The sequence below is a fragment of the Diadema setosum genome, chromosome 10, assembly GCF_964275005.1.
Source record: "Diadema setosum chromosome 10, eeDiaSeto1, whole genome shotgun sequence".
NCBI classification, from domain to species: domain Eukaryota; kingdom Metazoa; phylum Echinodermata; class Echinoidea; order Diadematoida; family Diadematidae; genus Diadema; species Diadema setosum.
The window spans coordinates 37,501-56,832 of NC_092694.1; the positions used below are offsets into that span (position 1 = coordinate 37,501).

Sequence of the window (19,332 nt, forward strand, 5' to 3'; positions counted from 1 at the left end):
CTACAATGGAACGTATTTCCCCAAGGAAAAACGCAGTATCTACAACGGAATGACTGCCATAATTATGTATGCATGTAGACAGTTCTATACATCATTGTACAAGTATTCATGATGCACCATCCTCAACCTCTGGCCCTGGGGGATGCATCCTCCATCCCCCATTTATGCCCTGATTACAGAGGAGGCTTCATAACAATAGCATTAACAAATAACAGATCGTTCTTGGAACGTTTTGCTTACATTCCCAGACCGATCTTGCTGTAAACGTTACGCGTTTATAAATATGAAGCTTGCCAGGGCTGTAATGTGATATGGCCTAGCCGCTAACTAACGTTAGCATCTAGAATACTAGATCTAGATCTGTACAGTCTAGGCTAGAGTCTGTCTAGACCAAAATAAATCTAAATCGGATGTCTGGACCTAGATCGATCTAGACTAGGTCTAGTTTTTATATCGTTTATTCTAGGCTGGCTACGTAGCAGGCTACACGAGTCTACAGCCTCAGGCTATGCACGATACTCACAGAAAAAAAAAAATAGCCTAACGTTAGGCCTAACGTTAGAACCGCTGAAGGTTTAGTCTAAGCCCTTAGATTAACGTGTTACCGGTCTAGGCCCCTACCTATTTTTCACATAATCTATTTTCAACTAGATCGCTGTCTATGTAATTTTAAGACAGTATGGTATGGTCGAGTAGACTTCACTAGCGGTGTTAGATTTTGAGGATTCTGAGTGGTTAAGTTTTAGTCTTAGACTTCTTTCTTAGTTTTATAAACAGGCCTGCCGTAGAGTAGGCCTATTTTAGTCCTACACCACATCTTTCTTTAGACTTTCGGAATACGGACCCTGAAAGTTCTGATTAACGTTAAGTCTAACGTTAGAAAAGAGACGCAAGACTCAAACTTTACTGTCTAGACAAGTCTTAGACTTGGACTTAGGCCTAGATGTATAGGGTCTAACATGTTAGTATAAAACGCGACGTTTATCCGATACAACACAAATAGATCTAGGCACCTAGGTCTATTGCCTTTCGACGAAACTTTCAGATTTGGAGCCTGAGGAATTTTGACAAGGGTCTAGGCCTATCAAAGTTACTTCACAACAAGTTAATATTGAAATAGTACGAAAGATGTTCATCATCGAGGTAGAATATGAAAGAAAAGCTGATCGTTAATCACACGAAGCAAGGTAACCATGCATTTGTGTTTAGAACTCTAACATTACCTCGCTTCGTGTGACAAACATGCATTTGTGTTTACCTCGCTTCGTGTGACAAACGATCAGCTTTATTCTTTCAATATTGAAATAGTTTTGAATTACTTACTCATTATCTGCAGATAAATTTTTCTTGAGGGCTAGGCTCACGAGTAATTTTCCCCGCGACAACATTTTGTTTTAATCCAAGACAAGGGGATCTACACACTCACACTGTAAATGCTGACTAGCCGGCCGGGCCCTGTGCTGACTGCATGCTCAGTGCAGCTAATTGATATGCAAGCTGTCAGTGTTGTGCTGTATTGTTCAATGTGCACTCGGTTAGTCTTAATCACACACTGTGTTTTATATTAGGATCACGATCTCATCAAAATATTTACTAATCAGTATTGTTTCGGTTAGATATTTTGAACATTATGTCTTATTATTGAGCAAGTATATCTAAAGAAAGTAATTTACGTTCAAATTACAGAACAACCGGCAAAGTATTCACATATATAAATAACAGTGTCTGGTAATTAAGACTAGCTTTGTAGATACTGCGTTTTTCCTTGGGGAAATATTCATGATGTAGATACTGCGTTTTTCCTTGGGGAAAGTGCAAGTTAAGTGTAGATACTGCGTTTGGCAGTTACGGAAAAGTAGTTTTCCAAACATTTTTTCAAAAATCTGAATATGTCATATGAAGAAGGATTGCCCACTGACTATATTTATGCAAAAAAGTGAAAATCGCCAAAAATGTTAGATACTGCGTTTTTCCTTGGGGGGGCAGATCAACAGTGATGTCGATAGTGCCATCCTGATTGGAAATCACAATGTTATGCGTGCCCAGTTTAAGCAGAAGTATTTTTGTGGAACAGCGATCACCATCAGGGCCTCCAACAAAGGCGTAATTTCGAGCATAGCCTCCTTATCCAGGCAGGAAACGACGAGGGTCTGAACGCATTATGTCTTCACTAACTTCCTTTTGGTTGCCTTCAATGAGCGAATCCGAAAGTTCCTGGTTGAGAAGCCGTACACGGGTAATGTATGATATTGTACTTTTTCTCAAATTAAATTACCGTGAACATTAAAACAATTGATATTGATATGAAGGTAGAAACTACATTCTTCTTGCCACAAGAGTGCATTATTGCAATTTATACATGTGCATGCCAACATTATTCTTTAAATTTGTTTTCCAACATTTTCTAAACAGAAAGATTCAAAGGAAAAAACTGAGAAAATGTGTAAAAAAAAACTTATAGGAAAAAACATTTCTAATGGTTCTTCACACGTTTTTACACGTATTTTTTTCCTATTTGTATTCAACGTAGCCGAGGGCCTTGGTCTCGACAACATTTGGGTAACGCACTGCACCACGTCAGAAGAGGTGGAAAAAGACAACCAGATCATGGTAAACGGCGAATTTTGGAGAGCGTTTGGCGAATGGATAGAAGTGAGTTCTTGAAATGTTGCAACCTACATTGTTATCCCATCCCTAACTACCATTTAGCGTTAGTAAAACAGCATCAGACAAAAGAAAAATTTTTGCTAAATTGACACAAATTTAAATGAATTAGGTCAAAATATCACAAAGTATAACAAAGCGTGACGAAGTATGATGAAGTAAGCGATAAACTGACCAGCTTGTATTGATTCAACTGGATTATTTCGATGATTACAATATGTTTTTAATTCCACTTATTCAAATCCATTTTCTGTGTCTCATATTTCTTTAGGGAGTCATCAGGACCGAAGGAGAAGTCAACTATGTATTCGCCCTAATAGAACATGGGATGCGATAGGGTGAGGACGAGTTCAGTCATTTCACGGAAGTAATACCGCCACGTTGTCTAAACTTCCTCGAAGTGCACTCCGGCCTCGACCTGACGATGACGGATGGACGGATAATGTTAAATGGCGAGTAACAAAACACCCTTCGTAAACAAGAAAGGTTGTTCCAACCGAAGGCGGACATGCTAGGAGTTACTGCAATCCTGAAGGTGGCGACAGATGGCTCCATCATTGACATTGTGAGTAAATATTCATATTTAATCATTGTTTCTAAGGTTCAAATAAAAAATGCAGGTATTCATTTATCATTTTGTTGAATAGCAGATGGGAGGTATGGAGTGCTTAACTTAGTTTAGTCTTCCCTCCAGGCGCTTTCAAATATTGTATATATATTACCGGTACAAAGGAAAATTTTCAAAGACGCCTGGAGAGAAGACTAATTGGAGTTAAAACTTCAAATTGCAATATCTTTGACCTGCCACCGGTCTTAATATATTTGTCAAGTATGAGTCCTCCAATACCATTAGTTCTCCTTCCAGACCCTTTCAAGTATTTCTATGTACAAACATACAGTAACTTAAAAAACGGCTGGAGTAAAGACTACTTCAGGTTAGACTTTGAAACTTATATATTTTGGACTTTGTACCGAACTTAAGTTTTTTCTCAAGTATGAGTGCTTAAATAAGTTTAGTCTTCCTTCCAGGCCCTTTCAAATATTGTACATATAGTATATACCAAAAATTAAAAGTCGCCTTGAGCGAAGACTAATTACACTTACACTTTTAAACTTCAATATGTTGGACCTTCGACCGGACTTAACATTTCACCAAACTATGAATCCTTAACTATAATTAGTTTTTCTTCCAGACGCATTTGATATTTTTATGTACAAAACAAATGGTAACTTTAAAAACGGCTGGAGCAAAAACTACTGGGAGTTAAGATCTGAAATTTTCAAATTATCTTAGTCTCGATAAAACCTATCTACACTATTAATTTCAACTCTTAACTAAATACTTCATTTACAGCGGAATACCTGTAACTCTAACCCTAACCCTAACCCTAACCTAACCCTAACCCTAACCCTAACCCATGTACAATTCCTATGGAAGGGTGCAAAAAAATTCAAAGTAAGAAAATCCCATAGGCTTTGTAGATATGTACTAAGCCTATGGGGTTTTCCCACAAAAAAAAAATTGTGTACAAAACCTATGGAAAAATTTTTTCCCCAAAATGTGTTTTTTACACGTTTCAGACAATTCTAAGCATTTTTTTTTAATTTCCTTGAAAAAATACTTTGAAAATTTTTCCAAAAAAAATTTCAAAATGGCGCCAAAAAAAAAAATATGGGAGTTAAGGTCCAAAATTTTGGGAATTTACTAACTAGCAGGTGTACTACTTATACAGAAAATTTGGGTTCTTAACTAACACTTTTCATACTTGGCAAATGCCCTAACCCTAACCCTAACCCTAACCCTAACCCTAACCCTAAACCCTAAACCCTAAACCCTATTCCTAACCCTAACCCTAACCCTAACCCCTTACCCCTAACCCTAACCCTAACCTTAACCCTAACCTAAGCCTAAGCCTAACCCTAACCCCCCAACCCCAACCCCAACCCCAACCCCAACCCCTAACCCCTAACCCTAACCCTAACCCTAACACTTACCCTAACCCTAACCCGTTACCCCTAACCCTAACCCTAACATGTACAATTCCTAAGGAAGGGAGTCCGAAAAACCTATAGGGATAGTACACATGTACAAAATGTATGGGTTTTTAGAATTAGGAATTCCATAGACTTTGTACACTGTACAAAGTCTATTGACATTTTGGACTTTTATCTTTGGCTGCAACATGTGCTCACTCTTGCACATATCCCTCCAGCCTTCCTGCAGACTTAATCCAGACTGGGACCTACTTGATGGTCAGTCAGAAACACTTTGCGGGACAGGTCAATCCAGCAATCGGTGAGTATGCGTAGGTAAACCTAATGTAGATTAGGCTGGAGCAGTACAGTACGTCGGGTTGTAGCTAAGCCTAAGCCTTTGGTATAGTATACTGTAATGCATGTACAAACTCAATGGGGAAATTGCCATAGGTATAACACGGGTAAAGTAAGTGCGTGCTGAAAAGAAGACTACCAACAGTTAGGATGTGAACATTTTGGATAATGTTACAACATATATCAATTTCTTCTTCTTCTTCTTCTTCTGATTAAGTCTGCCTCCTTCAATAGACTGAAGATTCTTGCAGACTGGTGCTATTTACATTATAATACAATTTATTTACAGATATTTACAAGCACATAGAAAATTTGATGAAAGTACTAGCCACTGTGATCAACCGTTAGACGGTTTCGAAATGATCCCACTGATGGCGCTGAAACAATTTCTGACGACAGGGAATTCCAGTTCCTTACAGTTCTTGGGAAGAACGAATGGCGATGCGATTCAGTTCTCGAATGAGGTACCTGGTAGGAGTGTGGTTTCGAGGCTCTCGTTAACTGAGTAGCCTGTTTGATGATATAGTCCTGTGCTGAAAGAGGAGTGAGATTATTGTGTATTTTGTACATCATAATTAGCTTGTCATTTTCTCTGCGCTGTTCCAGAGTGGTCCAATTAATTCAATTTCAGGACATAACTCCTAGTAGTATTTGTTCCAGGAGCATTTTTGGAATCGGGTCCAGGTCTAACCCTCAAATTTGGTCTAGTTAAATTAATTAAAGACTAGAAACGAGATTACTAAAAGTAATGATTTGAAAACGTAGGAGATTAATAGCCAGTGTCTGCTCTAGAGGATATATTAGTTTAGGGGGTTAACTTCGTGTAGTCTTAGCTCCAGACACTATTTGTAAATACACCGTTGGTATGATATAGTGCGTGTACAAACTCTATGTGGAAATAACACATGGGAATTCCTCCATAGACTTAACACGCATAGAGCAAGTAAGTGCTGAAGAGAAGACTACTAATGGTCATGATCTGAAAATATTGGATAATGTTATTCCCTACCCTAGGTGCAACATATATGATTATTAGGACATAACTCCTCGGAGTCTTTGTTCCAGGACCATTTCAATATATGGTCCTGGTCTAGCCATCAATTTGGTCTAATTAAATTTCAAAGACGGCTGAAGCAAATACTAATTAAAGTTACTTTTTGAAATTTACATATGATGGACCTTGCACCCGCCCAATTATTGTTTGAAAGTATAAATGCATAACTATGATTAGTCTTCCTTCCAGCCGCTTTCAAATATTGTGTTATAATGTATAGGGAAAATTTCAAAGACGGCTGGAGCAAAGAGTAATTAGAGTTACATTTTGAAATTAACATATGTTGGACCGTGCACGCGCCCGATTATTTTTTTGAAAGTATGAATGCATACCTATGATTAGTCTTCCTTCCAGCCGCTTTCAAATATATTGTAGTAACGTATAGGGAAAATTTCAAAGACAGCTGGAGCAAAGACTACTTCAAGTTAGACTTTGAAACTTATGTATTTTGGAATTTGTTCCCAACTCAAGTTTTTTCTCAAGTATGAGTGCTTAAGTTAGTTTAGTCTTCCCTCCAGGCGCTTTCAAATATTGTATATATAGTACAAAGGAAAATTTTCAAAGACGCCTGGAGAGAAGACTAATTGGACTTACAATTTCAAAGTCCGATATGTTTGACCTGCTACCGGACTCAACATATTTGTCAAGTATCAGTCCTTCAATACAATTAGTTCTCATTTCAGACCCCTTCAAGTATTTCTATGTACAAACATACGGTAACTAAAAAACGGCTGGAGTAAATACTACTTCAAGTTAAACTTTGAAAATTATATATTTTGGACTTTATACCGAACTTAAGTTTTTTCTCAAGTATGACTGCTTGACTGAGTTTAGTCTTCCTTACAGGCCCTTTCAAATATTGTACATATTGTATATATCAAAAAATTCAAAGTCGCCTTGAGCAAAGACTAATTACACTAACACTTTCAAACTTCGATATAATGAACCTTCAACCAGACTTAATATTTAACCAAAGTATGAATCCTTAACTATAATGAGTTTTTCTTCCAGACGCTTTTCATTTTTTTATGTACAAAACAAATGGTAAATTTAAAAACAGCTGGAGCAAAAACTACTGGGAGTTAAGGTCTGAAATTTTTGAATTACGTTAGTCTCGATGAGACCTATCTACACTATTAATTTCAGCTCTTAACTATAAACTTCATATACTGCGGAATACCCGTAACTCTAACCCTAACCCTAACCCTAACCCTAACCCTAACCCTAACCCTAACCCTAACCCTAACCCCCCTAACCCTAACCCTAACCCTAACCCTAACCCTAACCCCTAACCCTAACCCTAACCCTAACCCTAACCCTAACCCTAACCCTAAACTCTAACCCTAACCCTAACCCTAACCCTTACAAAAAAAATTGCTATGGTATACCATAAAAATACCATACAATGTATGGTACCATACCATACAATGGTATTGTATGGTATCATAGACTTATACCATTCGAATACCATATGAATACATCACAAATACCATAGCACAAATACCATATACCATACATACACCATACACATGTACCATACATATACCATACACATACCATAACACATGTACCATCCATATACCATACATATACCATACAAACACCATACATCTCATTTACATTTTTGGGACAAATTTATGCAAATTTATGCTACCATACATCTACCATAAAAAAATACCATACAGTTACCATATAACCACCATACACTTACCATATATTGTTAACCATACATCTACCACAGAACCACCATAAATTTACCATATAAACACCATACAGATCCAGCAAGCAGCATATACCTACCATATAACTACCACACATCTACCATATTACCACCATACAACCTACCAAAGCACCATATATCACCATATAGCTACCACAGAAGCACCATATAAGTACCATACAACCACCATACACCAACCAGCAAATCACCATATACCTACCATATAACCACCATACAGCTACCTCAGAAGCACCATATAGTTACCATACAACCACCATACACCATCCAGCAAAGCACCATATACCTACCATATAACTACCACAGTAGCACCATGTACCTACCATATAACCACCATACACCTACCACCGAAGCACCAGATACCTACCATATAACCACCATACAGCAACCATAGAAGCACCACATATTTACCATACAACCACCATACACCATCCAGCAAAGCACCATATACCTACCATATAACCACCATACAGCTACCACAGAAGCACCATATAGTTACCATACAACCACCATACACTATCCAGCAAAGCACCATATACCTACCATATAACTACCACAGTAGCACCATGTACCTACCATATAACCACCATACACCTACCATATAACCACCAGATACCTACCATATAACCACCATACAGCAACCATAGAAGCACCACATATTTACCATATAACCACCATACACCATCCAGCAAAGCACCATATAACCACCATACAGCTACCACAGAAGCACCACATATTTACCATACAACCACCATACACCATACAGCAAAGCACCATATATCTACCATATAGCTACCACAGAAGCACCATATACCCACCATAAATCTACCACAAAAACATCATACATCTACCATAGGAGAACCATATATATACCATAGCGGTATCATACATGTACCATATCTAACCACCATACATATACCAAGAAGCACCATACACCCACCATAAATCTACCATAGTGGTATCATACATGTACCATATAACCACCATACATATACCAAAAAGCACCATATAACAGCCATACATCTACCATATAACCACCATATATCTATCATATAGCCACCATACATTTACCTCAGAAGCACCATATACCCACCATAAATCTACCATAGCGGTATCATACATGTACCATATAACCACCATATCCCGAAAAGCACCATATAACAGGCGTACATCTACCATATAACCACCATATATCTATCATATAGCCATCATACATCTACCATAGAAGCACTGTGTGGTAAAAGCATGGTGATTTTGTGGTAGATGTATGGTGGTTATATGGTGTATGGTGGTTATATCCCTAATAGCAGAAACACATCTTAAAAACGTCTTAAAGACGTATTTTCCTGACCAGTAAGTTGTCTTAAAGATGTCACATAACGGCGCAAATAAGACGAAAACTTGCATCAACGCGAGACGTCGTGATGACGTCATATTTTTACGTCATTACGACGTCTTACTGGTCATGAAATGACGTACAACTGTATTTGAGATGTTATTAAGACCAGTAACTGACCATAATATGACGTCTTAAGACCAGTTACTGACCATAATACATTGTATGACATGTTTAAAACATAATTCACACGTTTAAACGGGCATGAAAAGACGTCATTAAGATGTATTTAAGACCTGTTACAAGTCATGACAAGACGCCTTTACGGCATATTTTGGACATGTTACTGGTCATGAAAAGACTTCATTAAGATGTGTTACTGGTCAGAATAAGTCGTAATACTCTGAAAACATTTTAAAATGTATAAATGTTCACAAAGATGTCTGTGTGATATCATTACGGTGTCAATAATTGTCTTATTTTAAATTCTATTTATAATGTAAAATGAGTGGGACAGCATTAATGCATCAAAAAGACAGATTGTTCTATGGTTACAGTATATCAATGTATAATTTACAGTACTCAGTGTAATGAGCATACTTGTCTTACAACTACACCTGTCAAAACCACCTCATAAACTAACACTCAATCACTAACACAAGACAAAGACTACAATACTGCATCAAAAAATTAAATACACACAAGTTGATTAGAAACGTATTTACATAATTCAATCATGAACACAAGAAAAACACATACATTCTATATCTTGAAAAAAGGAAAACATTTTTAAAAATACACTTTGCTGTTAACATAGCAGTTTCCAAGCACATGTATTGAAGGTCTAACTAGTATACTGCTTACTAGAATCAACTGAAAGACCTGAAAATTTACACATACAGAGCAGAATAATTTAACCACCCCCCTCAAAAAAAAAAAGACCAGTATTTTCAACATTTGGATTTCAATATGCAAATTTCTTATGAATTTTAGGGAAAGTTGGAATTTCATCTAAAATCAATGAAAAATAGAACTCCTTCAGGTTTTCTGTAGAAAAAAAAATCTTCCAAATGATGTAATTGATATCCATGACACAAATTCGTACAAATTTTGCACATTTCCTATTTTCCTTTGTTTTTTGTTTTTACAGAATTTTCTGCTTTTTAAAAATGAAAAGGGAAAATCTAGCCATGCTTACTTTAGACAATAATAAAATATAATTTTAAAAACTGTATACCCCCTTGCCCCCAATGTCACTGGAGGGGGGTGATTACCCACAATTTCAGAACATGAAATGGCGGTTCTCCACAAGACTGAGCATAGAATTCATGTTATTGCTGATATACTCTGTTACTGTTTCACCTTCCAAAGCTCTGATACAAACTTCCAATTTTTGGCTTGATAAAATATCCATGTGTATCAAACATTTTGAAAGCCTCTCATAAAAAGCTTATCATACGATTGACAATCTGTAGATGTCCGAATTTTCACACTGTAACATTGGCAATTCGCCGGGGCAGCGGCTGAGCTGCTGCAAGCAAGAGCACAGAAGTGGTCTCAACTGCTCTGTGTTGGTTGTATACCTGCTGCGATGTGGCGTGTGAGAGCCATATGACAGGCGTAGAAGTCCGCATTTCACTGACTGTATATTAGGGAGTTAAGATTGCACCTTGACATACGTTGTAGTCGACATGAACCGATGGCGTCATTTAAGGCTACGTTTACATGGTGCAGTGGACGACGTTCACCCGTCTGAGATGACGTGAAATTGGCGGGTAAGGAGTGAACACATCTACGTACTGTTGAGAGTGAGGCACATGCGCAGTAGCCCTTTCGTTGCAGGCAGACATGATCTCGACTCCGTCCACTAGTGCATGTTCAATGAAATCTTAAACTCCCTATTGGGAAACCACACACAAGTAGACGTGCTAACTACAATAGGTTGTGGGTGTTGACTTTTGTTCCAGCCTTTTTGCAAAATTGTTTATTCCACACTGACGTAGTAATTTCCATTGGATGCTTCCTTGGAGACAAGATACAGCTAGTACAGGGTGCTGAGTAAAGCTAGCTTGTTACTTGCGAATTTTGTTACGGGGCTTGCTCTGGATCCTGAAATGACCAGTCATGTTGGGGATGCCACAGCTGGTTGCTGGACTTAGAGTGCTGGGAAAAGAAGGGGATGTGAAATGAAGATTTGAAATACTGGTGGAACTTCTTTTTGCTACTACAAATTACATCTTAGCCATAAACTGAGTATCAACACAAGAGTTTTGGGTCAATTTAACATGAGTCACAAAATTAATGCTCATCTAAGTTAACATATTCATTACTCTTCTTACCCATCATTGCTAATTTTCTAGGGCAAGGTGCTAGGTAAGCATGTGCCCGCTTGCCCTGGGCAAGTCAAAGTCGGGCAAGTGTTGTGGAGCAAAGGCAAAAACTGATTGCTCAAATCAGGCACGGAAAATTCTCAAAGTAAGGTGGATTTTTTTTTCTTAATATTCCTCAAATGCCATTATGCAGTTAATGAATTTGATCCTATCAAGGTAGGACAAACTGATCATCCAAATGGATGACTTGGTACTCTCTAGTTACTACAATCTTCACACAAAAGTATATGTTTTCATTGGCTTAAATACTCTTCATAATGATCTGACTTTGCAAGGAGAGGAAATTTGTGAAAACTTTTCAGATTTACCAAAACTATCTTTGTGCTTTAGAATCAGTAATGTGATAATCACCTGATTCTTCTATTGCTGATGGTTGCCTCCAACATGGAATCCACACCTAATCTGTTGCCTTTTGACACCTCCTGGTGGCTATTTCATGATTTTCTGTGCCAGAGATAAAAGTGAAAAAGGTGATCCAAATTGTGACTGAGACCACACAAGACAGTACACAAGTGCCATTCATCTACCAATATTTCTTGTGAGCAATGGAGAGTGATTCATGGGCTATGGATCACTTTCCAAGAAATATTGGAAGATGAATTAAGCTTTAGAGGCTTATATTTTTCCCTTTCTATTCAATAAAAAAAAACTAACGATTCAAAGATCCATGTATTCATTAAGCAATAAAAAGCAAGTTACAGAAAACAATACATTTTCTATTACAAATATCAGTCTAAAATTCATATAATCTACAATCTCTTTAAATCAAATTATAGGCACACTTTTTGGAGTATAAAAGTGGGGAAAATCAAGCAAGTTGAAAGCAAGCTTCACATAACACATTTCCATCATATGAATACATTGTACATCATGTATGACAAAAAAAAAATGAATTAATCTATTCTGCACATATTTTTGTTGAATATTAATTGAACTCAAATGCTCTTTCACTGAAAATGATGTGAATCCTAGCATATTGCAAAATACAGAGTCATAAGTGCACTTATTTGCCTCTTGAGGGTCAAATCAAATGCAAATTTTGCATGTCGATTTTATGCTTATATTAGGGCAGTTCCGTAAAGTCGGACGTACATTTCGGACACTTTGAAGGCCTGGATTTTTATTGTCAAAGGGGGCATTAAAGTTTCTAAGTGTGCAAGATGTGTAAAGGTGGTAGTACTATAAACTCACTTATTATTATGGTGGTACCTCGTTTCATTATGGAGTTATGTGTTAAAAATATCATGGTGTCGGACGTACGCGCACGAAATGACTTTTTCAACATTGAAGATTCATGTTCAAAAGTCTGTGATGTGTGAGGGCTTACAGTAAAACTGATACTAGTTTTGATTGTATGAAGGATTGAGCTTTATAACATATACCAGCATTATATATAAATCTGTTCCGAAAGTTGTGTAAATCATCGAAGTATGTCGGTGTCGGACGTACATTTTACGGTGTTGGACGTACTCGTGTGAAATTTTCAGAGAGTACGTCCGACACCGCTTAGGCACTCCGTATTTTCAAAGGTACAAAGAATATTCAAGTAATGATTCATACTTCAGACACATAAGGTAATACTCCATGCAGACATATATATTGAACATTCACTGGAATTTACTTTCTTCATTTCAACCAGTGCACAAAATTGAGAAAATCAGAAACGTACGTCCAACACCAAATTGTAATTTCATATTTTGAAGAAAAAATGGTCAAATTTTCCTTGTATCAAAAGCATTTGTACTCATAACAAATTGAATTAATTCAAAAGCAATGATGAACTCTTTTATTTTTTTATTCTTACTTCTTTTTCCAAATGCACATTGATGTAAATTACCCCCAAAAAAGTTTGAAAAATCCACAATTTTGAAAATTTCTTTGAATTATCAAAGATTAACAATGGTCAAAACATAATAGAACAAGAGAACAGTCTAATTTGATGTCAAGCCAACCTCAAAATCTTCGAAAAAAAAAATCACAGCTCAACATTCAAAATAAAACTTGTGGACTTTGTGTGTTAAATGCCAAAATACAACAATAAAACTAAGTTATTTGTAATCAATGTAACTGAACTTAATAGGCCTACTATGTACATGTACATAATGTACTATACATATTGTACAGCCCTTGTAAAGACCCTAAATCATAAACTCCATGAACATATAAATTCTACTTTTCCATGCTTCAGAAAATGTTTTATATTATATGCTGGATGCTATAAAATGTAAATTCAACAAGTTGCAATGTAAGTACATGTATACTCTCCAATGTATTTTGAGAGACACTGCGTGATCAATGTAATGTCGCCGCTCTAGCAGAAATACAAATTGTAGCTGCCTAGCTTACATAGGAGAGATTAACAAACACTTTCCTATCATTCCAGTGATTGATAAAACTCAGTTTATTTGAATTGCAACCATATCACTTAAGTGTGTGTAGATAGGTGCATCATCATGTATGCAAAAGAATCCAAAAGTTATATTTTTGACCAACAGTAAGAATGAATAACGCCTCATTATTTGTTCAAATACAGCATAAGATGAGTTTAATAGTAAAGCTGAAAGAATTTCCAGAATATGCAATTATTACATTACACCTATACTACTTAAGGTTACATGTGACTTATACAGAATATTATGAAGAATGATTTGAACAAGGCTGCTTTTAATACCCAATATGGCATATTGCTTGCACGTGTACATGTACCCAGATTCTACAGTAATAAAATATTTAAAAAAAGTGTCAATCTTTAACACATTGCACACATGCTTTTCTTTCCACCAATTCTGAAAAGAAAAGAATATTTTTTTTTTTAATTTATGATATACACCATATTTAGTGGATCATGCCCTTTTCTTTCCTAACCAGCAACATTCATGTACGAATTTCAAGAGAAGAAAGTTAAATAATACAACTTACTAACCTACTTTGTCAGTCTGTGTTTCTAGGGCACCAGTTTTCTGCACTATCAAAAGGCAAGTTCACCTTCATGTGAATTGAGAAAATGTGGCAATATCAAAAGAACACTCCACTTCAGTGAAAGTTTGAGGAAAATCAGACAATCTATTGAAAAGTTAGGAATTTTTGAAGTTTCATTGCTGCTATTGCTGGATGGGAAGACTACAACAGCTTATGTGTTAAACAAGAAAATATGAAGAAGATTGAACATGTTTTCACCTTTCTTGCATAATAAAAATGAGCGCTTGACTTGTCTCTCTGAGAAGGAAGAGGGAATAATATTACACTTGAAGGGATGGTATACACTTAGTTTTCATTGTGATGAGGTTCAGGTTTCCAACTTTTTTGTGAGATTTTATGAGAAACCTTTTATGAAATATTAAATAACATTCAATTCTACGAAGAATTTAAGTTTATTTGATGGAAATTGGTTTTGAAATGGCAGAGATATCCCAAAACAAAAATGTCTTTTCGATAGTAAAAGGTGGGACCCACCTTTTATTAGGACTAATTTGCTTTTCTTGGTTTTTGATATCCAAGCCATTTCAAAAAACAAATTTTCATCAAAAAACTTTGAATTTCTCTTAGAATTATATATGCTCTTTAATACATTCATACACTGCAAGTGGTTTCTAATTATCTTACAAAAAGTTTAAATCTGAGTCCCCAATGTCAATCAAAACTATACCTTCCCCTTAACATTCATCAGTGACGGGTTAAGAGAATATGTACTGATAAAAAAATTTTAATTTTGTGAATTCTCTTTGTAGTTTCTTTATATTCTTCTATGCATGTGACACCATAACCAAAGTAGTCTTCTCATCCAGCAGTGACTGCATAGAAACTTCAAAAATCCATACATTTTGAACGGATTATCCGATTTTCCTCAAACTTTCACTAATGCCCATGCATGGAGGTGAACTTGTCCTTTAAAGAACAGAGCAATGCAATCAATACCGGTAACTTTCAAATACAAAATGCTGGATTCAAGCAGGGAAGTGAGACTAAAATTTTCTCTCACCTCCCTGATTTAAGGGGTTAGCCATGCTGTAAAAATTTTTGTGTGAAATATTTTAAAGACTGTTTATAGTTATACAGAAAAAAAAACTTCAGCAATTCAAGCTTTTCTGCAAATCAGGTGCTGAATTCTGCTTTCTGTTGAATACTGGTACCCTTAATTGGGGTACTACAATTCAAAAAAATCAAAGTACCTAGTTCAGCTTGACCTATTTTTAGTGACACAGACCCTTGTTGCCAGGCATGCTGTAACTGTATTGAACTGCATGCTCCAAATCTCTTTTATAACTTGACTGTTCAAAAATTCCTCATAAAATATGTATAGTGTGATTATTTGGTTTGATTTGATAATGAATTCATTTGCAGAATACTCTATAATGAAGAAAGGTGTAAACTTAGCTGTGCCATGTCTGATAAAATTGAAATTGTAGGAGTTACTGGAGTGACAATATGGTGTCGGACGTACACAGTGTCGGACGTACATTCGAAGTGTACGTCCAACACCATGATATCTCAGTTTTGACAAAGCATACAAGTGACCTTTGATGTTGGTTACATTGCCTATGACAAACTTACTTTGCATCCTAAGTGATATGTTTTATCTCGCTTCAGATTAATGTGAATATTAAAAAATGTATGTTCGCGGTGTCGGACGTACATCAGCAAAGTGGTCGAACCTGGGAAAACTGTTACTAAAAAACAAAAAGACTGTGGGTTTTCTTTGATTGATAATTGAAAAGTGTACCTTTCAACCTTATTGGCAAGATATAAGAGTAGTGTAGTTTTGAATTCTTCAAGAAATAAATCAAAAGTATATTTTGGTTATTTTTTTTACTAAAAATGAGAGGAAAATTAGCCTCTGACTTCAATACCCATAATTCTTAAAATACACATAACAAATTGAAATCATCAAAAGTCCATGAAAATATAATCTATGATGATTGATATGGTATCTTACTTGCAGTGATTTGACGATTTTGAAATTTTGACATTGAGGTTTACTATTTTACGGAACTGCCCATTACGTACTACCACGGTCACTACTGTATATGTTCTCAATAGATTTTTTTTTTAAACATGTAAAATTGTCCCTCTCGGGGGGGGGGGGGGGCAACTGCCACTGAAAGGTGGACACCATGCTCATTCAACAAAACATGCAAAAGGTTTTTTTTTCACGGTCGGGCAATGCATGCGCGAACAGTGGAAAGGGTATCAAAATCACAGAAATTTTGAAAAAAAGGGTTCGCTTTTCAATAGCTCGATATGTGTTCAGGGAATATATTTTACAACTCATGAAAATCTGAATACGAATACTTCATACGGTGGAAAAAATCGAAGGGTCATTACCGGTACTCATTTAGGGTCCATTTTGAAAGTTTATGAACGAGCATGGTGTCCACGTTGCAATGGCAGTTGCCCCCCGCCCCCGGAATTGTAATTGATGGTGATGAATTATGGGTGCTCGTGTGGTATCATACCTGTGATGTACAAAACCCAAACAAGCCATGATGTCCAGCCTCCAGGACTCAGGGTCAGGGGCTCAGAGGGAGCATTGGTCATCATCATACATGTGCCTTTCTCAACATGAGTGGTAGGGCAGGCTGGTACATGTGTCTCGCATCAGTTCTGCCCTACGTACACGTACGAAGCTCCCATTTGTTGCCGACAAGTGTAGTTCATGTCATGGCTCCTCCAGTCGCCCTCCATTCCTACAAGCACTTTTCATGCTCACTGCTAGCAGCCATACCTTTAAATATGAAATTAAAACAAACAAATTGACAAAAACAATTTCATTACTTCACTGGAAAGTATGAGTTTTGAAAAAAAAGCCACTTCCTGCATTTAAATTGCCACATCAGCAAAAGTAAATTTGTTTCATGTGCTGTATTTTTATACAGTTGCGTGTTCTCTATAAATTTCTTAAAAGCCTCAATCAACATTGGAAGGCAGTGTCTAACATTGTTCAATCCAAAATTGTTGAATTGTACTTATCTAAAGTTTCATTACCGGTATATAAATCAATGCAGATTGCAAGAATTCTTATAGAAAACCAATAATAACGAAAACATTTTGAATCAGAAATGTGACAATAGGCCTCCTCCAAAATCCAAATGCAAATTTGACAGTATTCTGCACATAAATAGTAGTAGCATTATGTTTAATTAGTATTAAATTTGCATTCGACATTTCTAGGGTGTTATGTTTCCAGTTCCTCCTTTTTATCCACGAAACATCACCACATACTTGCATGACAACAAAGTTAAAGAGAATTCATTTTTAAAATAGATTTTAACAATGAACACTATAAAGGCTTCATTTAGACAAATACATGTAGCAGGATAACATGATATATTATTCATTTCGCAATCGCAATGTCACTCATTTATCATTATCACTGACAACTGATATATGAACATGCAATCTTCTTGAGTACACACAGCCTCATACTCACAGGCTGTAACACACTAATATGCATGGGTTAGACTGCTTCGTGTTCCATATGGGCCATGGGCTCTGACCTTGTCCTTGTCTGTAAGAATTGTAACATTGTCATTGACAGTGTCAACAACAATAGATTAATTGTGACAATGAATAATATCCTGCCAGTAAAACCTTCGGTGAAGCCTTAATTATGTTGAACTTGGATTTCTGTTTAAGTTACACATGTTATGACTTATGTACAATGTAGTTGCAAGTTCCGTCTTTGTATTTTGTAATGCCACAGTAGATCTTGATTATTACGGCCAAATTTAGGAAGAATCTTGCCAGTCCTAACAAGCACAATCCTGTCAAGCACAGTCCTGAGCCGATTCCAGTTAGAATATTGTTTCCTTTGATCTAAGGTTGCATTTTCTTCTAACCAGCTAACGAGCTACATCGGTACATGTAACACTACTATTAAACAGTTAGACTAGCCTGCATATTCAACACACCGACCTTGATCACTTAAGTCGATTATTTCTGCGTAAGTGGGCTTATAAACTTGCAGTTGCACTGTAAATTACTGCAGAATGTGATTTCATTTTGACAGAAACTGCCCCCACATCTATGTTGGTTACCAATTTAAGCACTAACTGCGACCAGCAGCCCATACGCATAGTGTATGCATGGGGCTGCTGGTCGCAGTTAAGCACCAACACAGAAAATCATATATGGGACTGTGGGAGTAAAAAGAATATTTGCCGAGTGCGAGTGGATGGAGAACAGGCATCAAATAAATTCTTACCGAATTTGACGTGGAATTGTTAGTTCTTTGATGAAACCGGCCTCTTCAGCGAACAGATGCTTTTATGCAGTTCACCTTTCCACTTCCAGTCTCCACATTTGGCATTCAATCTCCGATCTTTCGAGACGTGTCCTTAGATCGCTTGCGTTGGGGACATCTAACGGTTACAATTCGAACAATGGCACTGCGCTGCGCATACCGCGCGCTGGCGGTTAACGTACGAGCTGTGCTTTTTAATTTTGGCGCGCACGGCCAGGGGATGGCAGAGCGAAGGGGACTATAATTGGTATATGGCTATGGCAGGGCTCGACACTAACTTTTATTTTTGGTGGCCCGATCGGGCCACCAAAATCATTAATTTTTTATTTTTTGGTGGCCCGAAAGTAAAATCTGGTGGCCCGAAAAAAAATCAAGAAAAACATAAATACTAAATCGGTCCTACTGAACATAGAAAATGAAATATTAAGTATTACTCAAGTGATACATGTACCCATGTCTAAAATAAATGAAGAGAAAATTCAATCATCTTACCGTTATTCTGAGTGCTAAGATTTAGCAAATAGGCTTATAGATTATTATAAATGTTGATGCCTATTTAGGTGGTCAAAACTTACGTTT

General features: G+C 36.7%; 1 long non-coding RNA gene across 1 annotated transcript; it reads right to left on the bottom strand.

Moving 5' to 3' along the window:
- Positions 1-9,635: 9,635 nt before the first annotated feature.
- On the bottom strand, positions 9,636-18,897 carry LOC140234212 (uncharacterized). Its single transcript, XR_011901601.1, has 5 exons — positions 18,715-18,897; positions 17,941-18,018; positions 16,967-17,235; positions 11,865-11,957; positions 9,636-11,286 (listed from the first exon to the last, which is right to left on the bottom strand). It is a non-coding gene; the product is annotated as an uncharacterized lncRNA (long non-coding RNA).
- Positions 18,898-19,332: the final 435 nt, after the last annotated feature.